At 37.6% G+C, this 15,795-nt stretch overlaps 2 protein-coding genes across 5 annotated transcripts in view; both read left to right on the forward strand.

The window, feature by feature from the left end:
* LOC122400283 (serine/threonine-protein kinase 25-like) overlaps positions 1-15,795 on the forward strand; it is a 186,159-nt gene that overhangs the window by 99,729 nt on the left and 70,635 nt on the right. The window contains exon 1 of one of the 4 annotated variants that reach the window (XM_043401657.1): positions 1,355-1,760. The exons of the other annotated variants lie outside the window; for them this stretch is intronic. The gene's annotated coding sequence lies outside the window, so the exon portion shown is untranslated. Of the gene's footprint in view, positions 1-1,354; positions 1,761-15,795 lie in introns of those variants that run through there. 4 annotated transcript variants of the gene reach the window in all.
* Positions 1-15,795, forward strand: part of LOC122400280 — a 249,626-nt gene that overhangs the window by 60,286 nt on the left and 173,545 nt on the right. The gene's annotated exons all lie outside the window — the stretch shown is intronic.

Raw genomic sequence — 15,795 nt, forward strand, 5'->3', positions numbered from 1 at the left:
GCAGCGAACTTCGAACGGAATTCTTGGAGTTTGAACTTAAACCTTTGCACTTCGTATATTGGACACTTAAGGGGAGATTCTCGCGTAACGAGTTAAAAACAATCGGTTTCTCGTTTTTCTACCGAATCGAAAGAATGGTTCCAAATCAAGGTTCGAAATGTTCAGGGTCGAGTTTGCAAAATTAACGAAATTCATTTGTTATCATTTGTTTTGAAAAATAATTTATACTATATGCGATTTTTTTTTTACATTAATTATTTATAAACTTTTATTTGTTCCTTTTATTTAGACGGGCCTCAAAATATTTCAAACATCTCGAAGTTTACGAATATATTTCAACTTTTACTAAAATGTCAATTTAAACTGCAAATTGTCACTGCTTATTACTCGTGACGAATATACTCGTCGTAACTAAAAAATTTTTCACTTTTCTCATGACGAGTATACTCGTCAGAATATTACTCATGACGAATATACTCGTCGTAACTAAAAAAATTTGCACTTTTCTCATGACGAGTATACTCGTCAGAATATTACTCATGACGAATATACTCGTCGTAACTAAAAAAATTTGCACTTTTTTCATGACGAGTATACTCGTCAGAATATTACTCATGACGAATATACTCGTCGTAACTAAAAAAATTTGCACTTTTTTCATGACGAGTATACTCGTCAGAATATTACTCATGACGACTATACTCGTCGTAACTAAAAAATTTTGCACTTTTTTCATGACGAGTATACTCGTCAGAATATTACTCATGACGACTATACTCGTCGTAACTAAAAAATTTCGCACTTTTTTCATGACGAGTATACTCGTCAGAATATTACTCATGACGACTATACTCGTCGTAACTAAAAAATTTTGCACTTTTTTCATGACGAGTATACTCGTCAGAATATTACTCATGACGACTATACTTGTCGTAACTAAAAAATTTTGCACTTTTTTCATGACGAGTATACTCGTCAGAATATTACTCATGACGAATATACTCGTCGTAACTAAAAAATTTTGCACTTTTTTCATGACGAGTATACTTGTCAGAATATTACTCATGACGAATATACTCGTCGTAACTAAAAAAATTTGCACTTTTTTCATGACGAGTATACTTGTCAGAATATTACTCATGACGAATATACTCGTCGTAACTAAAAAAATTTGCACTTTTTCCAGGACGAGTATACTCGTCGGAAACAGTTAACTGGTTGATAGAAAATTCTCCCCGCGTGGAAGTAAAAATTAGGTTTCGTCACGTTCGACCGTCACATTCGAAGGAACGAGCTCGTACGATCTACCGGGTGTCTATCGCGCGGCGACCGTTCCCCAGGCTTCCCCTACTCCTCTAGTATTTGATGTCCCACGGAAAGCCGCTCGCAGCGGGCTCTCCCGCGCCTTTCTTCGCGCTGGCTGCACCGCGTGTCAGTTCGAAAGCGGCCGCGGACAATAACTGACAAGCAACCGGTCAGCTAGTCAGCCAACCAGCCAGCCGTCCTGGCTGCGAAACTCCGCGTTCCTTTCTTTCCTCGCCCAGCCGACTCCTAGCTTCAGCCATGTTCCTCGTAAGTGCACCGAGTACGGCGAATTTTCTGACCGTGGAGATGTGAGAATCGGGTACGCGATGGATGAAACGTGAACAACGAGAAGTGTGATGATTTCGATCCGAAAGTAACTCGAGAAGTGTCTGTTGATAGTGTCGTTCGTTTCTGTTGGGAAAAGTGTGTGTGGTATTGGAAGCACAGAGCAATCGGTGAGTCACCAGGTGTAACAGCGAAAGCTTCGTCGATCGTGGTCCCTCGGTGATCGATGCGTCGACGCTCGAGGTACTGCGTCGGTTTTGGAAAACATCCCTTCCCCCATCGAGGGTGTCATTGTGGAACGTGGAACGAGCCGTCGATCGCGCGAACAAGAACGTTGAGAAACGAGATGAAGCATCCGCTCGATAAACGCGCGAAACATATGCTATCAGGGTCGCGAGACGCGCTCGATTATCCGGCGGTGTCGACGCTAACAAACGTCGATCGTTAACGTTTTATCGACGTTGGCGGATCGACGTAGGCCGTGGATCAACGCGCGTTTCGGTGTTTTGAGATTTCGTCGTCGAACGTATCCTGATACGTGGCAGGGAATTTCATCGAACGTGTTGCGCTCTCGTAATGTGTGACATTTAAATGTCAGCGGAGCGCACGACGTTTGCCCGCGAGTCGACTACGTGATGTCGAACAGCGTTCCACCATTTCTTCCTTGTACGTTCTGTCGTTAGATTTCCTGGCGAGGAATATTTGGAGGGACCGGTCGGAAACTCTCGCGGAATATCAGCTATCGAGATAGTCTTAGGAAACCAGAGGTTGGAAGGATCCTGAAAATAATTGTTTCAAATAATTTTACTGGGATTTTTCGGGGAAAGTTACTCAGTTTCGAATGGAATTACATTTTATTTAATTTATTTATAGATTTTTATTCTATGCAAAAGAAATAATAAGCTTTTTTATCAATTTTTATCTTACATGGGCATTGCTTCTTTTTGCTCCAAGTTGAGCATTTCCATTCTTATAACGTACGATTTAATTCCAAATAAATTTTCAAACGTACACCATTTAATTTCGTTTAAGTGTATTCGTATAATGGCCGCGAAAAAGAATAAATTTGATTTACTCGATGACGTGCGAGTAGCCTCATGATTCCGAGACTTGACATCAAGAACTTACGAGTCAAACAGGTTATTGTATAGAAGAGGGTTAAAATGCAATATTTTGCAACCATTCCTTAAAGATGGAAACAGATTCGGTCGACAGTTATTCCTTAACTGAACAATCTCCGAGTGGCAATGAAATTATATCGATAAAAGTCCCTAGAAATCGTTGGAAATCGAAATCTTTCAAATGGAAAGAATAAAGTACAAGTCCTGCATACAAGGTGGTTCGGTCAACCCTGGGAAAAATTTTAATGAGAGATTCTAGAGACCAAAATAAGACGAAAATCAAAAATAGTAATTTGTTGATGGAGGCTTGGTTAAAAAGTTATTAACGTTTAAAGTTCCGCTCAAACTGAATTTTTTTCTCGAAAATGCGCAGGATTTCGGGGGTATGCCTATTGACCAAAAATGATTGTAAGTGAGCCCCACAACCGAAAATAATTTTTCCAGGACGATTTGAAACTTTTCAATTTTGTCGAAAAATTTCACACCTTCTCGAATTTTTTTTTAGAAAATGCGCAGGATTTCGGGGGTATATCTATTGACCAAAAATGATTGTAAGTGACCCCCGCAACCGAAAATAATTTTTCCAAAACGATTTTGAATTTTTTTTCCTCCGTCGAAAAATTTCAGACCTTCTCGAATTTTTTTTTTAGAAAATGCGCAGGATTTCGGGGGCATGCCTATTGACCAAAAATGATTGTAATTGACCCCCGTAACCAAAAATAATTTTTTTAGAACTATTTGAAAAAATTTTTTTTCACAGAAAAATTTCATACATAGTATAGGTAGAAATGTTCAATTTACGAACTACATCCGGGGCTTCGATATTTCTCAGTAAAAACATCTCAAAGTACTTTAAGCAGAGAACATTGTATAGAAATGTTCAACGTACGAATCACGTCCGAGGCTTCGTTTCAAGAATCATTGCCGTAGTATGGGAGTTCAGTTACTCGTCTTGAAAGCTAGATCGCAGTAAAGTTGCCTCGTCTTTGGCATCTCGTTGGAACCCAACACCGTCGTGTCGTTTGCCTCCTGGTTCCGCGAGATCGTTCCCGCGAATACCACGGTCGACGTTGTCCGCTACGGGCGTCGGTCTTGTTCCGTTCGGGAAACGAATTCCAAGCAATCGTATCCGAACGAGAGTCGGTTAAACGAACGTCCCGGACAGGACGTACTCGTCGGGATAAGTAAGGTAGTGTGCTTTCGGGCACGGTAGGTTAATTCTCCTCGCAGTGGCCGGGGATATTCAGAGCATAAAATGGCCTGACGCGGCTTGCTCGGTGCATCTAGCCGAGATACTCGAAAGACGAGATAGAAAGAGACGAGTGGACTGCTCGAAATAATTATTCCCGGGTGGAGGGGCACGAGGGGTAGAGATCGCGGGTTTTCTTGTCTATGGTAAAAAAGAGAGCGAACCTGGACGAGAGGAGGGGAAATATTTCCGTGGAAAGTAGTCGGTCGCGTATCGGGAGAGGAAACGATCGAAGAGACTTCGTTTCTGTTGAAAGTCGTAAAAACGTGAGAAGATGCTCGCGAGGGAACCGCCGGGAGTTTCGTGCCCCTTAAAAAATAGACAGAGAAAACCAGTGGTTGAATTTAACCCTGTGATATTTTATAAACGGAAGTGATTTGGCTGACAATTGCAGAACGCGTAAATATTATTTTTTAACTACTTATGTTGAATTTGTTTGGTGCAATGGCATGAATACATATTCCAATAAAAAGAAAAATCGTATTTTAAGGTAATCGTCAACGTAAATCTAACGTTAAACAATTTTTGACAACTCTGCAATTATATATGGCGGTGCTCGATCCTATTGAAAATAGATATCTCGTGCAGCAGACGCTTTCAGACAACATAGAAAAATTAATTTACCTTCGTTTCTCAATAAATAATTTAAATACGCAAAATTGAAATGCCCCATTGGTAAGAAACTGTAAAACTTTTTTCTTTTTTTCCTCCCCCAATTAGAACAGCTGTCAAACAGATCACTGACTAGCGATAGAATAAAGTTTTCCGCGAGCAGAGCAGTCAAGAAAATAACAGTTACGTCGTAAGTAATTGAAAATTTTAACAGTTCCATTCAAGCCCCGGGGAGAAGAGTCCGTGGAAATGAGCGAAAGTGCTTGTTACTTAACTCTTTGCCCGTCCGACGAATGAAAAGCGCTCCTTCGACGCTGGTAATTAACCGGGAAAGTATTCAAGGATTGCACGTCCCTGTCTCTGTCTCTCTCACCCCGTACGGGGGTTTAAATTGTGTTTTAATCTCTACGAGAAGGCTCCCTTCGTTTTGAAATGCAAAAACGGCCTTGCCCCGGCGCGCACTGTATAGAGGGGAACCACCGACGGTGGAGGATACATGGTAGTCATTGACTTTCGTTTAAAGTTCCGAAGAAAAATGGTAGGAGAGCGTAGCCGAAAAGCAATAAAGTGGACGCTTTAAAGCGCGCGGCGGGACGTAAAACTTTCCCGTGAAATACGGCATTCTATTTCAGTGGGCAGGGGTGGGAGGGGAGTTTTTATTGTACGAGGAGCGACGTTTTTGCAATTAACCGTTTCCATCGTAAAAGGAACCAGTCTGGTTGCCTATCGTTTCGCTAATCGCGAGCCAAACTTCGGAATAGCGCTTCTTATCAGCGGCGAGTTTCTAATACCGGTTCGTTGGCGAAAGATCAAAAGAGAAAGAAGTTTGGCAAATATAGGAGCACGCTTTTAGATACAGAAGGATAGCGTAAAGGTGTGCTGAGGTATTATTTTTATGAAATTTTATGAGTTATATTTTTAAAATAGGAACTTTGAGAGTACTGAGATTTCTGGAGCGAAAGATACGTTCCAAAAGACACGAAATCTTCTAATAAGTTTAAACGGAGAATTTAGTAATGCTGAGAAGTGATATCGAAACCACAGAATTTGGAAAACAATTGTTTAAATCAAAAATTTACTTTTCCTTTGGATTTTATGGGTATGCAAGGTAATTTGGGAATGAATTTTATCAGTATTTTGTTTTACAACTGTTTTCAGAAGCGAACAATAATTTGTGTTACAATGGGTTTAGCAAAGACAGTGATAAGTTACAATGAAATGAATGTGAATTCTGAAAATTGTTAAATAAGCAATTAAATTAATATCCTTTATTAAATTAGTATCATCGTTGAAATGAAATTCTTAACGTTTAATTTCACGAGATTGACGGTTCGAAATGCTTGAAAATGTAATATAATAAGAATACAGTATTTAGCTTTTTCCATTATACTTTCAAATGATCGGCATAACTAGGGTTAGCGGAAAAATGCAATATGTATGGACCCGAGTACACTCAGGTTAATAGAAGCAAGACGTTCCTTATTAGGAAGTTATGGATATAAGGTATTACTATGTCTACGAATAAGCCCCATTACGTAACACTCGGATAATATTAAGAGTCAGTTTGTTCAACCTCCATCGGAATATGAGATCGGATCGAAGGTTGTGAGAATCAACGATGCCATTTACTATAGAAACTAGATCATCTGCGCGAGACAAGCGTTTGACTTTGCTAAACGTAGCAGCGAGATCGTTGCTGCTAAATAATAAAGATCTAACGTGGAATTATTGCAGGCTGCCGTGATCTTACGAGATACTTACGTTCTGATTCTCATTGCGTGCTATCTGCGAATATGATGTCTCTAATCATTTAGACAACGAAAAATAAAATTAGGTAATCTATACAGGGTGTTCGGCTAACCCTGGGAAAAATTTTAATGCGGGATTCAAGAGGCCAAAATAAGACGAAAATCAAGAATAGTAATTTTTTAATTGAGACTTTGTTAAAAAGTTATTAACGTTTAAAGTTCCACTCGTACTGAATTTTTTCTCTCCAAAATGCGCAAGATTTCGGGGGCATGTCTATTCACCAAAAATTATTGTAATTGACCCCCACAACTGAAAATAATTTTTCCAAAACGATTTTGAATTTTTTTTTCCCGTCGAAAAATTTCACACCTCAAATTTTTTTCTCGAAAGTGCGTTGGATTTCGGGGATATGTGTAATGACCAAAAATGGTTGTAATTGATCCCCGCAATCGAAAATAATTTTTCCAAAACGATTTGAAATTTTCTTTTTCCGTTGAAAAATTCCACACCTTCTCGAATTTTTGTCTAGAAAGTGGGTAGGATTTCGGAGGTATGTGTAATGACAAAAAATGGTTGTAATTGACCCCCGCAATCAAAAATAATTTTTCCAGAACGATTTGAAATTTTTGAATTTAATTGTTAATAACTTTTTAAGGAAGCCTCCATCAACAAATTGGTATTCTTGATTTTCGTCTTATTTTGGCCTCTAGAATACCCCATTAAAATTTTTCCCAGGGGAAATACTTTGTTGTTTAGAACTTCTTTAATATTGAATCGTCATCTCCAGGATTGTATCACCATTTACGAAACGTTTTGTACATTGTACCGTAAGTGACATAGCGCGGAGCTATTTTCTCACACGTTCAAGCGTAAGTTGTTAGATAGATAGAGAGGTAGATAAAGCATTTATTCTAGGTTATGGGACAGTGTGCTCAGTATTAAGCTACAATACACAATAGATAAGCATAACGCAGGCTCCACTGAGGCAATAGTACAAAAGTTCCAGGTGCAAAAATACAATAGACAGATAAAGCTGCGATAAAACAGTGTTTCTCAAACTGAAACTTCACTTTTCCACGGTTCTTCTCGATGGAGGGAAATTTTTGTTTAATACAATTTATCACATTCCTTTTATTACCAACGTCTGCTATCCCATTCTAGTTTACGATAAACTAAACGTGGAAATGTTTCAGAATAATCATTTTGATTTCAGTGTTACAGCTATTTCGATTTTGGTACGCGAGACTGATAACAAATTAAAATGATTTTTGAGAATTGTAATGAAATAGAGAAACTGAACAAATTACTGGTATTTTCGTATACCAGTATGACGTTACACCGCTATTTTTATATTTCTTTTGTATTTATAACTGTCTTCAACAACTCGAAAGGCGAGGCAAAAGTCCTTCTTCGTTTTCCTCCTGACAATTTGCAATTCTCTCAAGAAATGCAGAAATTGAAGAGGAGACAATATTACTTGAACAAAAACTAAAGTATAGAATGAAATGAAAACAAGATAGAGAGTAGAGATTTGTTAGCAGGGATATTGAAAACGTTCCAAAAGATAGGCCGTGTGCCGCGTGAACGCGTTCGCCCGAAATGTCATCCCCGACGTGTCCATTAAACGCGGAAAATCAGAAAAAAAACCTCGACGGTTTTCCATCGAATCGTGCAGCGAGGAGAAACGAGTTTCGTTCGAGGCGATCGCTTTATCGCGCGTATCCGCTCGACGCGTCTCGCTCACTTTCACTAGCAATGCGCGGAAAGAGAAAAGGGATCGGGGCTGGTCGAAGTCGTTTTATATACACTGCAGAGCATAACTATAGCACCATTACAATTTTACATTAATTTTAATCGTTAATTTCTAAATGTTAATAGTATTACGTGAATCAGGCTAAAATGAAATTATAGTAACGAAAAAAGGGCGAACATAACATTTATTTAAGACAGGATATAACAATAACATAAATGTTTTCCAGGTGCACAACTATAGCACAAATGCAATTATAACGTAATAACAATACTATTTTGTAGAGCTGGAAAAACTAGGGCGAATAGTGCTATCGCAGTCGTAGAGTTTAATTTTAAAAAAGGAATGCAGTTGCATCGGTGCATCTAGGAAATGCAATTGCACTTTTAAGAAAAATGGAATTTTATAATTTTGGTCACGCTATTTGGTGCAGTTTTCTAATCTCTACAAAAGAGTGGGAATACACTAATGCCCTATATCTAACTGTTTAAAAGTTATAGCACTTTAAAGTATACTATTTAAATTATTTCACCTAAAATATGCCATAACTCTTGAACTATTAGATTTATGGCATATGTACCGTAATACTATTTTGTAGAGCTTGAAAAACTAGAGCGAATAGTGCTATCGCAATCATAGAGTTTCATTTTAAAAAAGAATGCAGTTGCATCGGTGCATCCAGGAAATGCAATTGCACTTTTAAGAAAAATAGAAATCTGCAATTTTGATTGGGCTATCCGGTGCAGTTTTTAAATCTCTACAAAAGAGTAGGAATACACTTATGCTCTATACCTAACTGTTTAAAAGTTATAGCACTTTAAAGTATGCTATTTAAATTATTTCACCTAAAATTGCCATAACTCTTAAACTATTAGATTTATGGCATATGTACCGCAATACTATTTTGTAAAGCTTGAAAAACTAGAGCGAATAGTGCCATTGCAGTCATAGAGTTTCATTTTAAAAAAGAATGTAGTTGCATCGGTGCATCTAGGAAATGCAATTGCACTTTTAAGAAAAATAGAATTTTATAATTTTGATTACGCTGTTTGATGCAGTTTTCTAATCTCTACAAAAGAGTATCAAGGCACTTATACCCTATGCCTAATAGTTCCAGAAATATACCACTTTAAAGTTGATCAATTCATTTCACTGCAAAGTAATCAAACTATTGGAGTGGAAACGCTGCAAATTTATTATAGAACCTCAACCAATTTCACTTTATCGAGTATTTTACGGTTACAAAACACACATAATTCGTAAATCGAACACGTAGTTTTACCAAAATAAATTTCTCGTATTGACAAAGAATCACGGTAAAGAATTTCTTAAACTCTATATAATAAAATCGAACCTCATAAAAAATAAAATAGAAAAATCTCCAGGCTTATTAGTGTGTAAACAATTTTAATGAAAAGCGTTGAACTACATTTTAATACAAAAAATCAAACAAGCTTTCTAGCGACTATACAACGTCTCCAAATTATCAGATTCCGAATTCATTCCAATAAATCGTTAAAAAATAGAAACGTCACCCGAAATACCGCCGCGTTATATAAATTAGGCATTTCGCTATTACCGCGGTACGCTCGTCTGCATCCTCGTTTCGGCGGGCAAACCCCGTCTGCGTCGCGTTTGTCTGGGCCCTTTAGAAAACATCGGAGCCGGTTCCGCAGCGTGAAAGATTGCTTCCCGCTTCTTTTTTTTTTTCCGTCGGTAGTTTTGCCGTAGTAGGAATACCAAACCTTTTGAGGACTAAATTTTCGAGCGAGATACACCGGTGAAAGACTGTTATCTTTCCGCGCTCCGTACGCCCGAGTTCCACGCTCGGACCTATTATCCGCGATACGAGTCGTTGAACAAGCGCGTTTCCACTTTTGGTTGCCTCTTCGTAAATGAAAAGTGACTCGTTGTTTCTATCGCGTATCCAGCGATGGAAAAGAGCCGCGCTCGGCCGTCGAGGAATCGGCTCAAATAGTAATTAGACTGGATACGAATAGATCGACGAACGATCCCCGTATTCGCGTTCGCGTTCGCGTGCGCCTAGGCTCGGCTGCGAAGCAGTCTCGAGCGAAAGTCACTGACCGATATTCTTTTTATCGCCCCGACGCACGTACGTATCCACCGCGCAACCGTTACCGCCGCGTTTGCATTTCCTTTTTTCCCCGTCGTGCCATTAGAACGTTTCCTGGTGCGGGAAATGTAGCTCGAGCGTAGAAAACTCGCGCGCCAGACGCGTCTGGCCGTGTACAACGCGCCGAGCTTTCGGGGGGGCCGACGGGACGTTTGTTCCCGCGAACAGTAACGATCACACGAGCCGATTAATCGATGCTAAAAACGCGCTATTAGCGTCCGTCGTTCCAGGAATTAACGAAGTAACGTTTATGGCTGAAATTGTCCGCGTTCGCCGATGCTCGAGCGTACGGGGGGGTCTCTTTACGGCGGATTTTCAGGCACAGCTGTTGGGGAAATAATCCACACACATGCCTGCTTCCGCGCTCTTTATCGACGTTTTTTTTTTTTTTTTTTTATACATTTTCGTTCGATATTATGCCGGAACAAGTTCGTGGAAAATGTATTAAATGAGCTAGTTAAGATTACTGTCTCGATTAACGCTGGATTTATGGCCATTGATTGGGCATATCTTTATGGAAACTTATCGAGCGGTTTTCATTTTAATTTGGATATACAGGATGTAGAATATCAATTTCTTGACTGAGGCTTCGTTAAAAAGTTATTAACAATTAAATTCAAAAATTTCAAATCGTTCTAAAAAAATTATTTTCGGTTGCGGGGATCAATTACAATAATTTTTGGTGAATAGACATACCCCCGAAATTCTACCCGCTTTCGAGAAAAAAAATCGTGTAGGTGCAGAAATTTTTCGACAAAAAAAATTTTTCAAATCGTTCTAAAAAAATTATTTTAGGTTGCGGTGGTCAATTACAATCATTTTTGGTGAACAGACATACCCCCAAAATCCTGCGCATTTTCGAGAAAAAAATTCAGTACGGGTCGAACGTTTAAACTGTTAGAACGTAATCATCAGATGGTACCTAATCTAACAATAAGTAGGTGCTTAGATAACTAGGAAGTACTTGACAATCAGTACTGTATCTCAAAGGCTACAGATTTTTATTAAAAAATCAGATGAAATTACCTCGTTTAACAAAATAGAGGCTGAGGTGATGACTTTGATTACTTTAATTTGCTTCCGTTATTTTTAAGTGTACCAGAAGTATTTGTTCACAACGATTGCGTTGAATAAAAAGGGCATAACGTGAGAACAATAATTTTTTTGGGTCAAGGACTTTTTAGGTATATTTAAAGTCACCATTACTTTTCTAGATCGCACGCTAGACTTTTGTGCTTCTAGTAGTATAAACAGATGTTCAGACGACTTCAACGGCCTATAACACAAGGTCATTCGACGCGAAATAAAAGAATAAAACAATGGTGGCTCGATGTGGTGTCCATTTGCGTCGACGCACAACTGTAAATGGTCGAATCACACGCTGCAATGATTCTTTGCTTCACGCATGCCACTTGGAGTACCTCATATGGCTTATGAATCGTTGTTTCGTGCCTTTATTTCACCACGTATAATCTGGTATTATACGATCGTTGAAACTGTCTAAACATCCGCCATTCTATCATGGATAAAAAGACGTAGTATACCATTTTTTTAAATAAAGGTGATCCCTTCAGGTTTATAAAATATATATTTTTTTTACATTACGACTCTTTTCATACTTTTTTTATGATTAAAGAATTCACTCTGTAAAGGATTGAAGATACTGTTAGAGAATTTTTTATCTCAATTTCATCTTACAATTAGTGAAATATTTCTGTTAGTATTTGTAAGTTTTCAAAGACGTCATCCTCTAGAAGACCCTTCCATATCAGTAGCATATTATTAGCTAAGGCAATTTATAATTTGACTGTATAGAATTCACTGTATAGAAGATTGAAGATACTGTTAGAGCATTTTGGATGCCAACTTCATATTAGTGAAATATTTCTACCAGCATTTGAAAGTTTTTAAAGACCTCATCCTCTATGGATCTCTTTCATATCAGTAGCATATTATTAGCTAAGGAAATTTATAATTTGACTGTATAGAATTCACTGTATAGAATTCACTGTATAGAGGATTGAAGATACTGTTAGAGCATTTTGGATGTCAACTTTCATATCAGTAGCATAATATTAGCTAAAGAAATTTATAATTTGACTATACAAAATTCACTGTATAGAAGATTGAAGATACTGTTAAAGAATTTTTGATTTCAACTTCATCGTAGTGAAATATTTCTACCAACATTTGAAAGTTTTCAAAGACGTCATCCTCTAGGAGACCCTTCCATATCAGCAGCTATCATTAGCTAACCAAACTAATAATTTCTTCGTACAAGTAGCGAATTCGAAACATTTAATCGAAAGATTAATTATAATCGTAATACCAAAGCATCGTAATAAGTTTGATATTTTTAGAAAATAAACATTTGTAGAGTTAATGTCGCTGGTGTTACAAGTTATTTCGTAAGGCGACAGGGAAAGCTTTCCTCGTCGTGTTCGTCTGGTTACGCGTTGATTCGACCGATCGTTCGGCCGTTTGTAAATGCGACAGGTGCACGCCTACCGGTAGGCCAAGGAAAACGTTAATTCTAATCGCGGTGCCGGTGAACACTCCTCTCGAGGCGGTGGCGGCACGCTCGACGATACCGTTATGCCGGCTGCCGTTCAAAAGTTACACAAGAAGTTATAGTACGTCGTAATATGGAAGCCTCTGCGCCGGGTGCGTTTTGCTGTTCCGCCCGCGGACACCAAAACGAAAAATTGTTTGCATCCGTGACGCGCACCGCGCCGATAAAACGCCTCGAATCCTCATCTGCGAACTGTTAAACTAGACACAGTGACTCTCAAAACTGTTCCAACAATTTGCTCGTTCGAGTTTAACCCTTCGTTATTACGAATAATTTTTCAAACGTGTACTATTTAATTTTGTTTAAAGTTTGTACAGGAAATGGTCACGACGAAAGGATAGATTTGTTTTACGAATACCTCGTGAATGTATAAACGTTTTACAAAATTATTTCAATGTTTATCCGTCGATCGAAATCGTTTTTCATTTTCTCAGCTATATTTTGAAATCTTCCATGCGACAGCTTTGCATTAAATATACAGAGTGTCTCGATATCGGTGTAACTACGAGGTTGGTGATTGTTCGTGAGAAAACAAGTCGTAGATGTAGAATGAAATTTTTTTTATACTTCCCCATTATCGAGAAAAATAACGAGCAACGTTAAACCATTTTTGGTCAATTTTTTTAATAAAATTAACTTCGTAGGGTAATTATATTTGAAGGTTTACAATTAATCGTGTACACGTGGATTGTTAGAATTATCTCGTCAGTCTCGATAACGAATTTTAGTACAGACTATGATCGATTAGAATAGTTTCTCAAATAGAGGTGTGACACTTTCTAAGAATAATTTCATTGGAGTAATTGTCCAAATGACATACAGAACGTGACTAGTTTATTTAAATACAATATTTAGGATTTTATGTTACGAGTTTGTATTCCATTATTTGAATACAGTATTCTTTTAGTGATTTAACCCACAATACGATGGATAATGTTCTCCATAACCCTGTTGAGTGTCGTTTCGAGTAACGGTTCCTAACGCTGTTCAACGCCGCGGCATATCCACGGTATTTTTTACGAATGCACTATCTTCGCATATAAATTAATATTATCGAGTCGCGTTGGGAATAAATTACGCGTGAAATGAAATGGAAGTCCTGAAACTGGTTTTAACTGTTTTTTTCACCAAGTATTGACCGAATGGCTGGAATACGGAAAAGGCGCGAATGGTCGGAGCGGTTGTAGCGTAACCGGCTGTCTCAAGATTGGAGCATAACTGTCAGAGGTGCAAGCGTAATTATGTCTTCGATAACGAAGAATCGGTTTATCGTGATTAGGAAAAGTCGCCAGAAACGAGGAAACTGAAGATTTTAAAAATACTTAAAATAGTCTATAAAGTTAATCACTTGATAATTTACTTAAATTTTCTGTACCAAATATTTAAAACTCTTTTCTGCATTTAATACTTAAATGAAAGTTTAAAGGTATTTATTTCAAACTGAACGGTTGCAAATATCAATGTAATCAATGGCATCTAATACTGTTAACAGAAAGTACAATCTGATAGTCAATAACAACACAAAACTAACATTAAACGTATGTAGTTTTCTCAATAAGAGATACTAGTAAATACGGTGATAAAAAATATTAAATTAATTCTTTTATTCTTGTCTAGGAATATTTGTATCCATAATTAAATGTATTTTTATGCATCCGTTCGTATGATATAAAAAAATTATGCTGTATTTGAATAAATACTCTGCGAACCTTTTGGATCAGTGAAAATCGAAATAGAATTATGAATCAGTTTTCTTGCCAATTTCAATTGTTTCCTGTACTCTGAACTATTAATAATATCGTAAATTGTACGAACAATAGTACCTTTTGAGAATTCGATTTAGCTGGGTTCTCAGCGTTTTTGCAAGATGACGCGTGTCGTTCATGCGCATTGCAATGAAAGTCGCTAATTTTTCCTGCGATTTTTCCCCCTTTGTCTCGTCTCGCATACAATACGTAGAGCGTAAACGACTCCGTTTGAAAGAATGCCCGAGTTTCGCCTGAGAATCGATTCCACCGTTTCCATCGTTCCGTTAGAAAGGCGTTTCACTGGCCACGACACACAGCGCACAAAAACGTCCGAAACGCGGTTGAAATATGAAAGCGTGATTTTATTTGTATCAAAATTAGTGTATCAGGGTTCTCGAGATCGTTAATCTGATACCAGATCAAAGGTTTACTCAAAAATTCATTAATAAATAAATGGGTTCGTTCGTAAAAAGTTTTTGATATATGCTATTACCATATTGACATTATCGAATAAGAAATGGGAGGATATTGTCTAATCAAACACAATTTATAACCAAAATTTATTTAATTTTATTGTAACTTTATGGAAGTAGAAGTGATATAAATGAATGTAGATATTATAGTTTTAATTTTTATATATTAACAATAACAGTAGTATATATTAAAAATTCATGTTGGTTGTATTCGATGTACACGATGGCCTATCGAGATTCTACTGTGTATCGTACTTCGAAATAACGCTCGTAAAACTGTAGAAAGTTCGTCTGATCGTGAACACGCGAATCTACTTAACGGGTTATTCTACTGTAACCGCGCGTTTCCAATGTGATTTTTTGGAATTAATTAAGATGAAACTAATAAACTTACGAAGTTCTCGTTTTGCATAAATATTTATACACGTTTAGAGTACTGACACAAATTATTATAAAATATTCGGTGCAAAATTGAATGAATTACAAACGAACATCCAGGTCATGCCACCGGAACACCAGCCCAATCGGACGAATTAATTACGACCGTGCTAGTCGTACGAAATAAAGGAACAATATTTCATTTTATTCGTTCCGAATGTGGTTACTGTTCAAACCACAGTGAATAATTTAATTAAACAGCTGACAAAATGGCTATGCTTCGAAAAAAATACTCGGACTTTTACTAAATTTTCACAAAAATGATAATATACAGTCGTAAATATGAATAAATATGAAACCAATCGGTCAACTAGATCTTGGTATATTGTATCAGTTTCGAAAATATAGTTTCGAGAAAA

This window comes from Colletes gigas, unplaced genomic scaffold (assembly GCF_013123115.1).
Source record: "Colletes gigas isolate AHSC1104 unplaced genomic scaffold, ASM1312311v1 Colletes_gigas_Sc00016, whole genome shotgun sequence".
In the NCBI taxonomy this organism is placed as follows: Eukaryota; Metazoa; Arthropoda; class Insecta; order Hymenoptera; family Colletidae; genus Colletes; species Colletes gigas.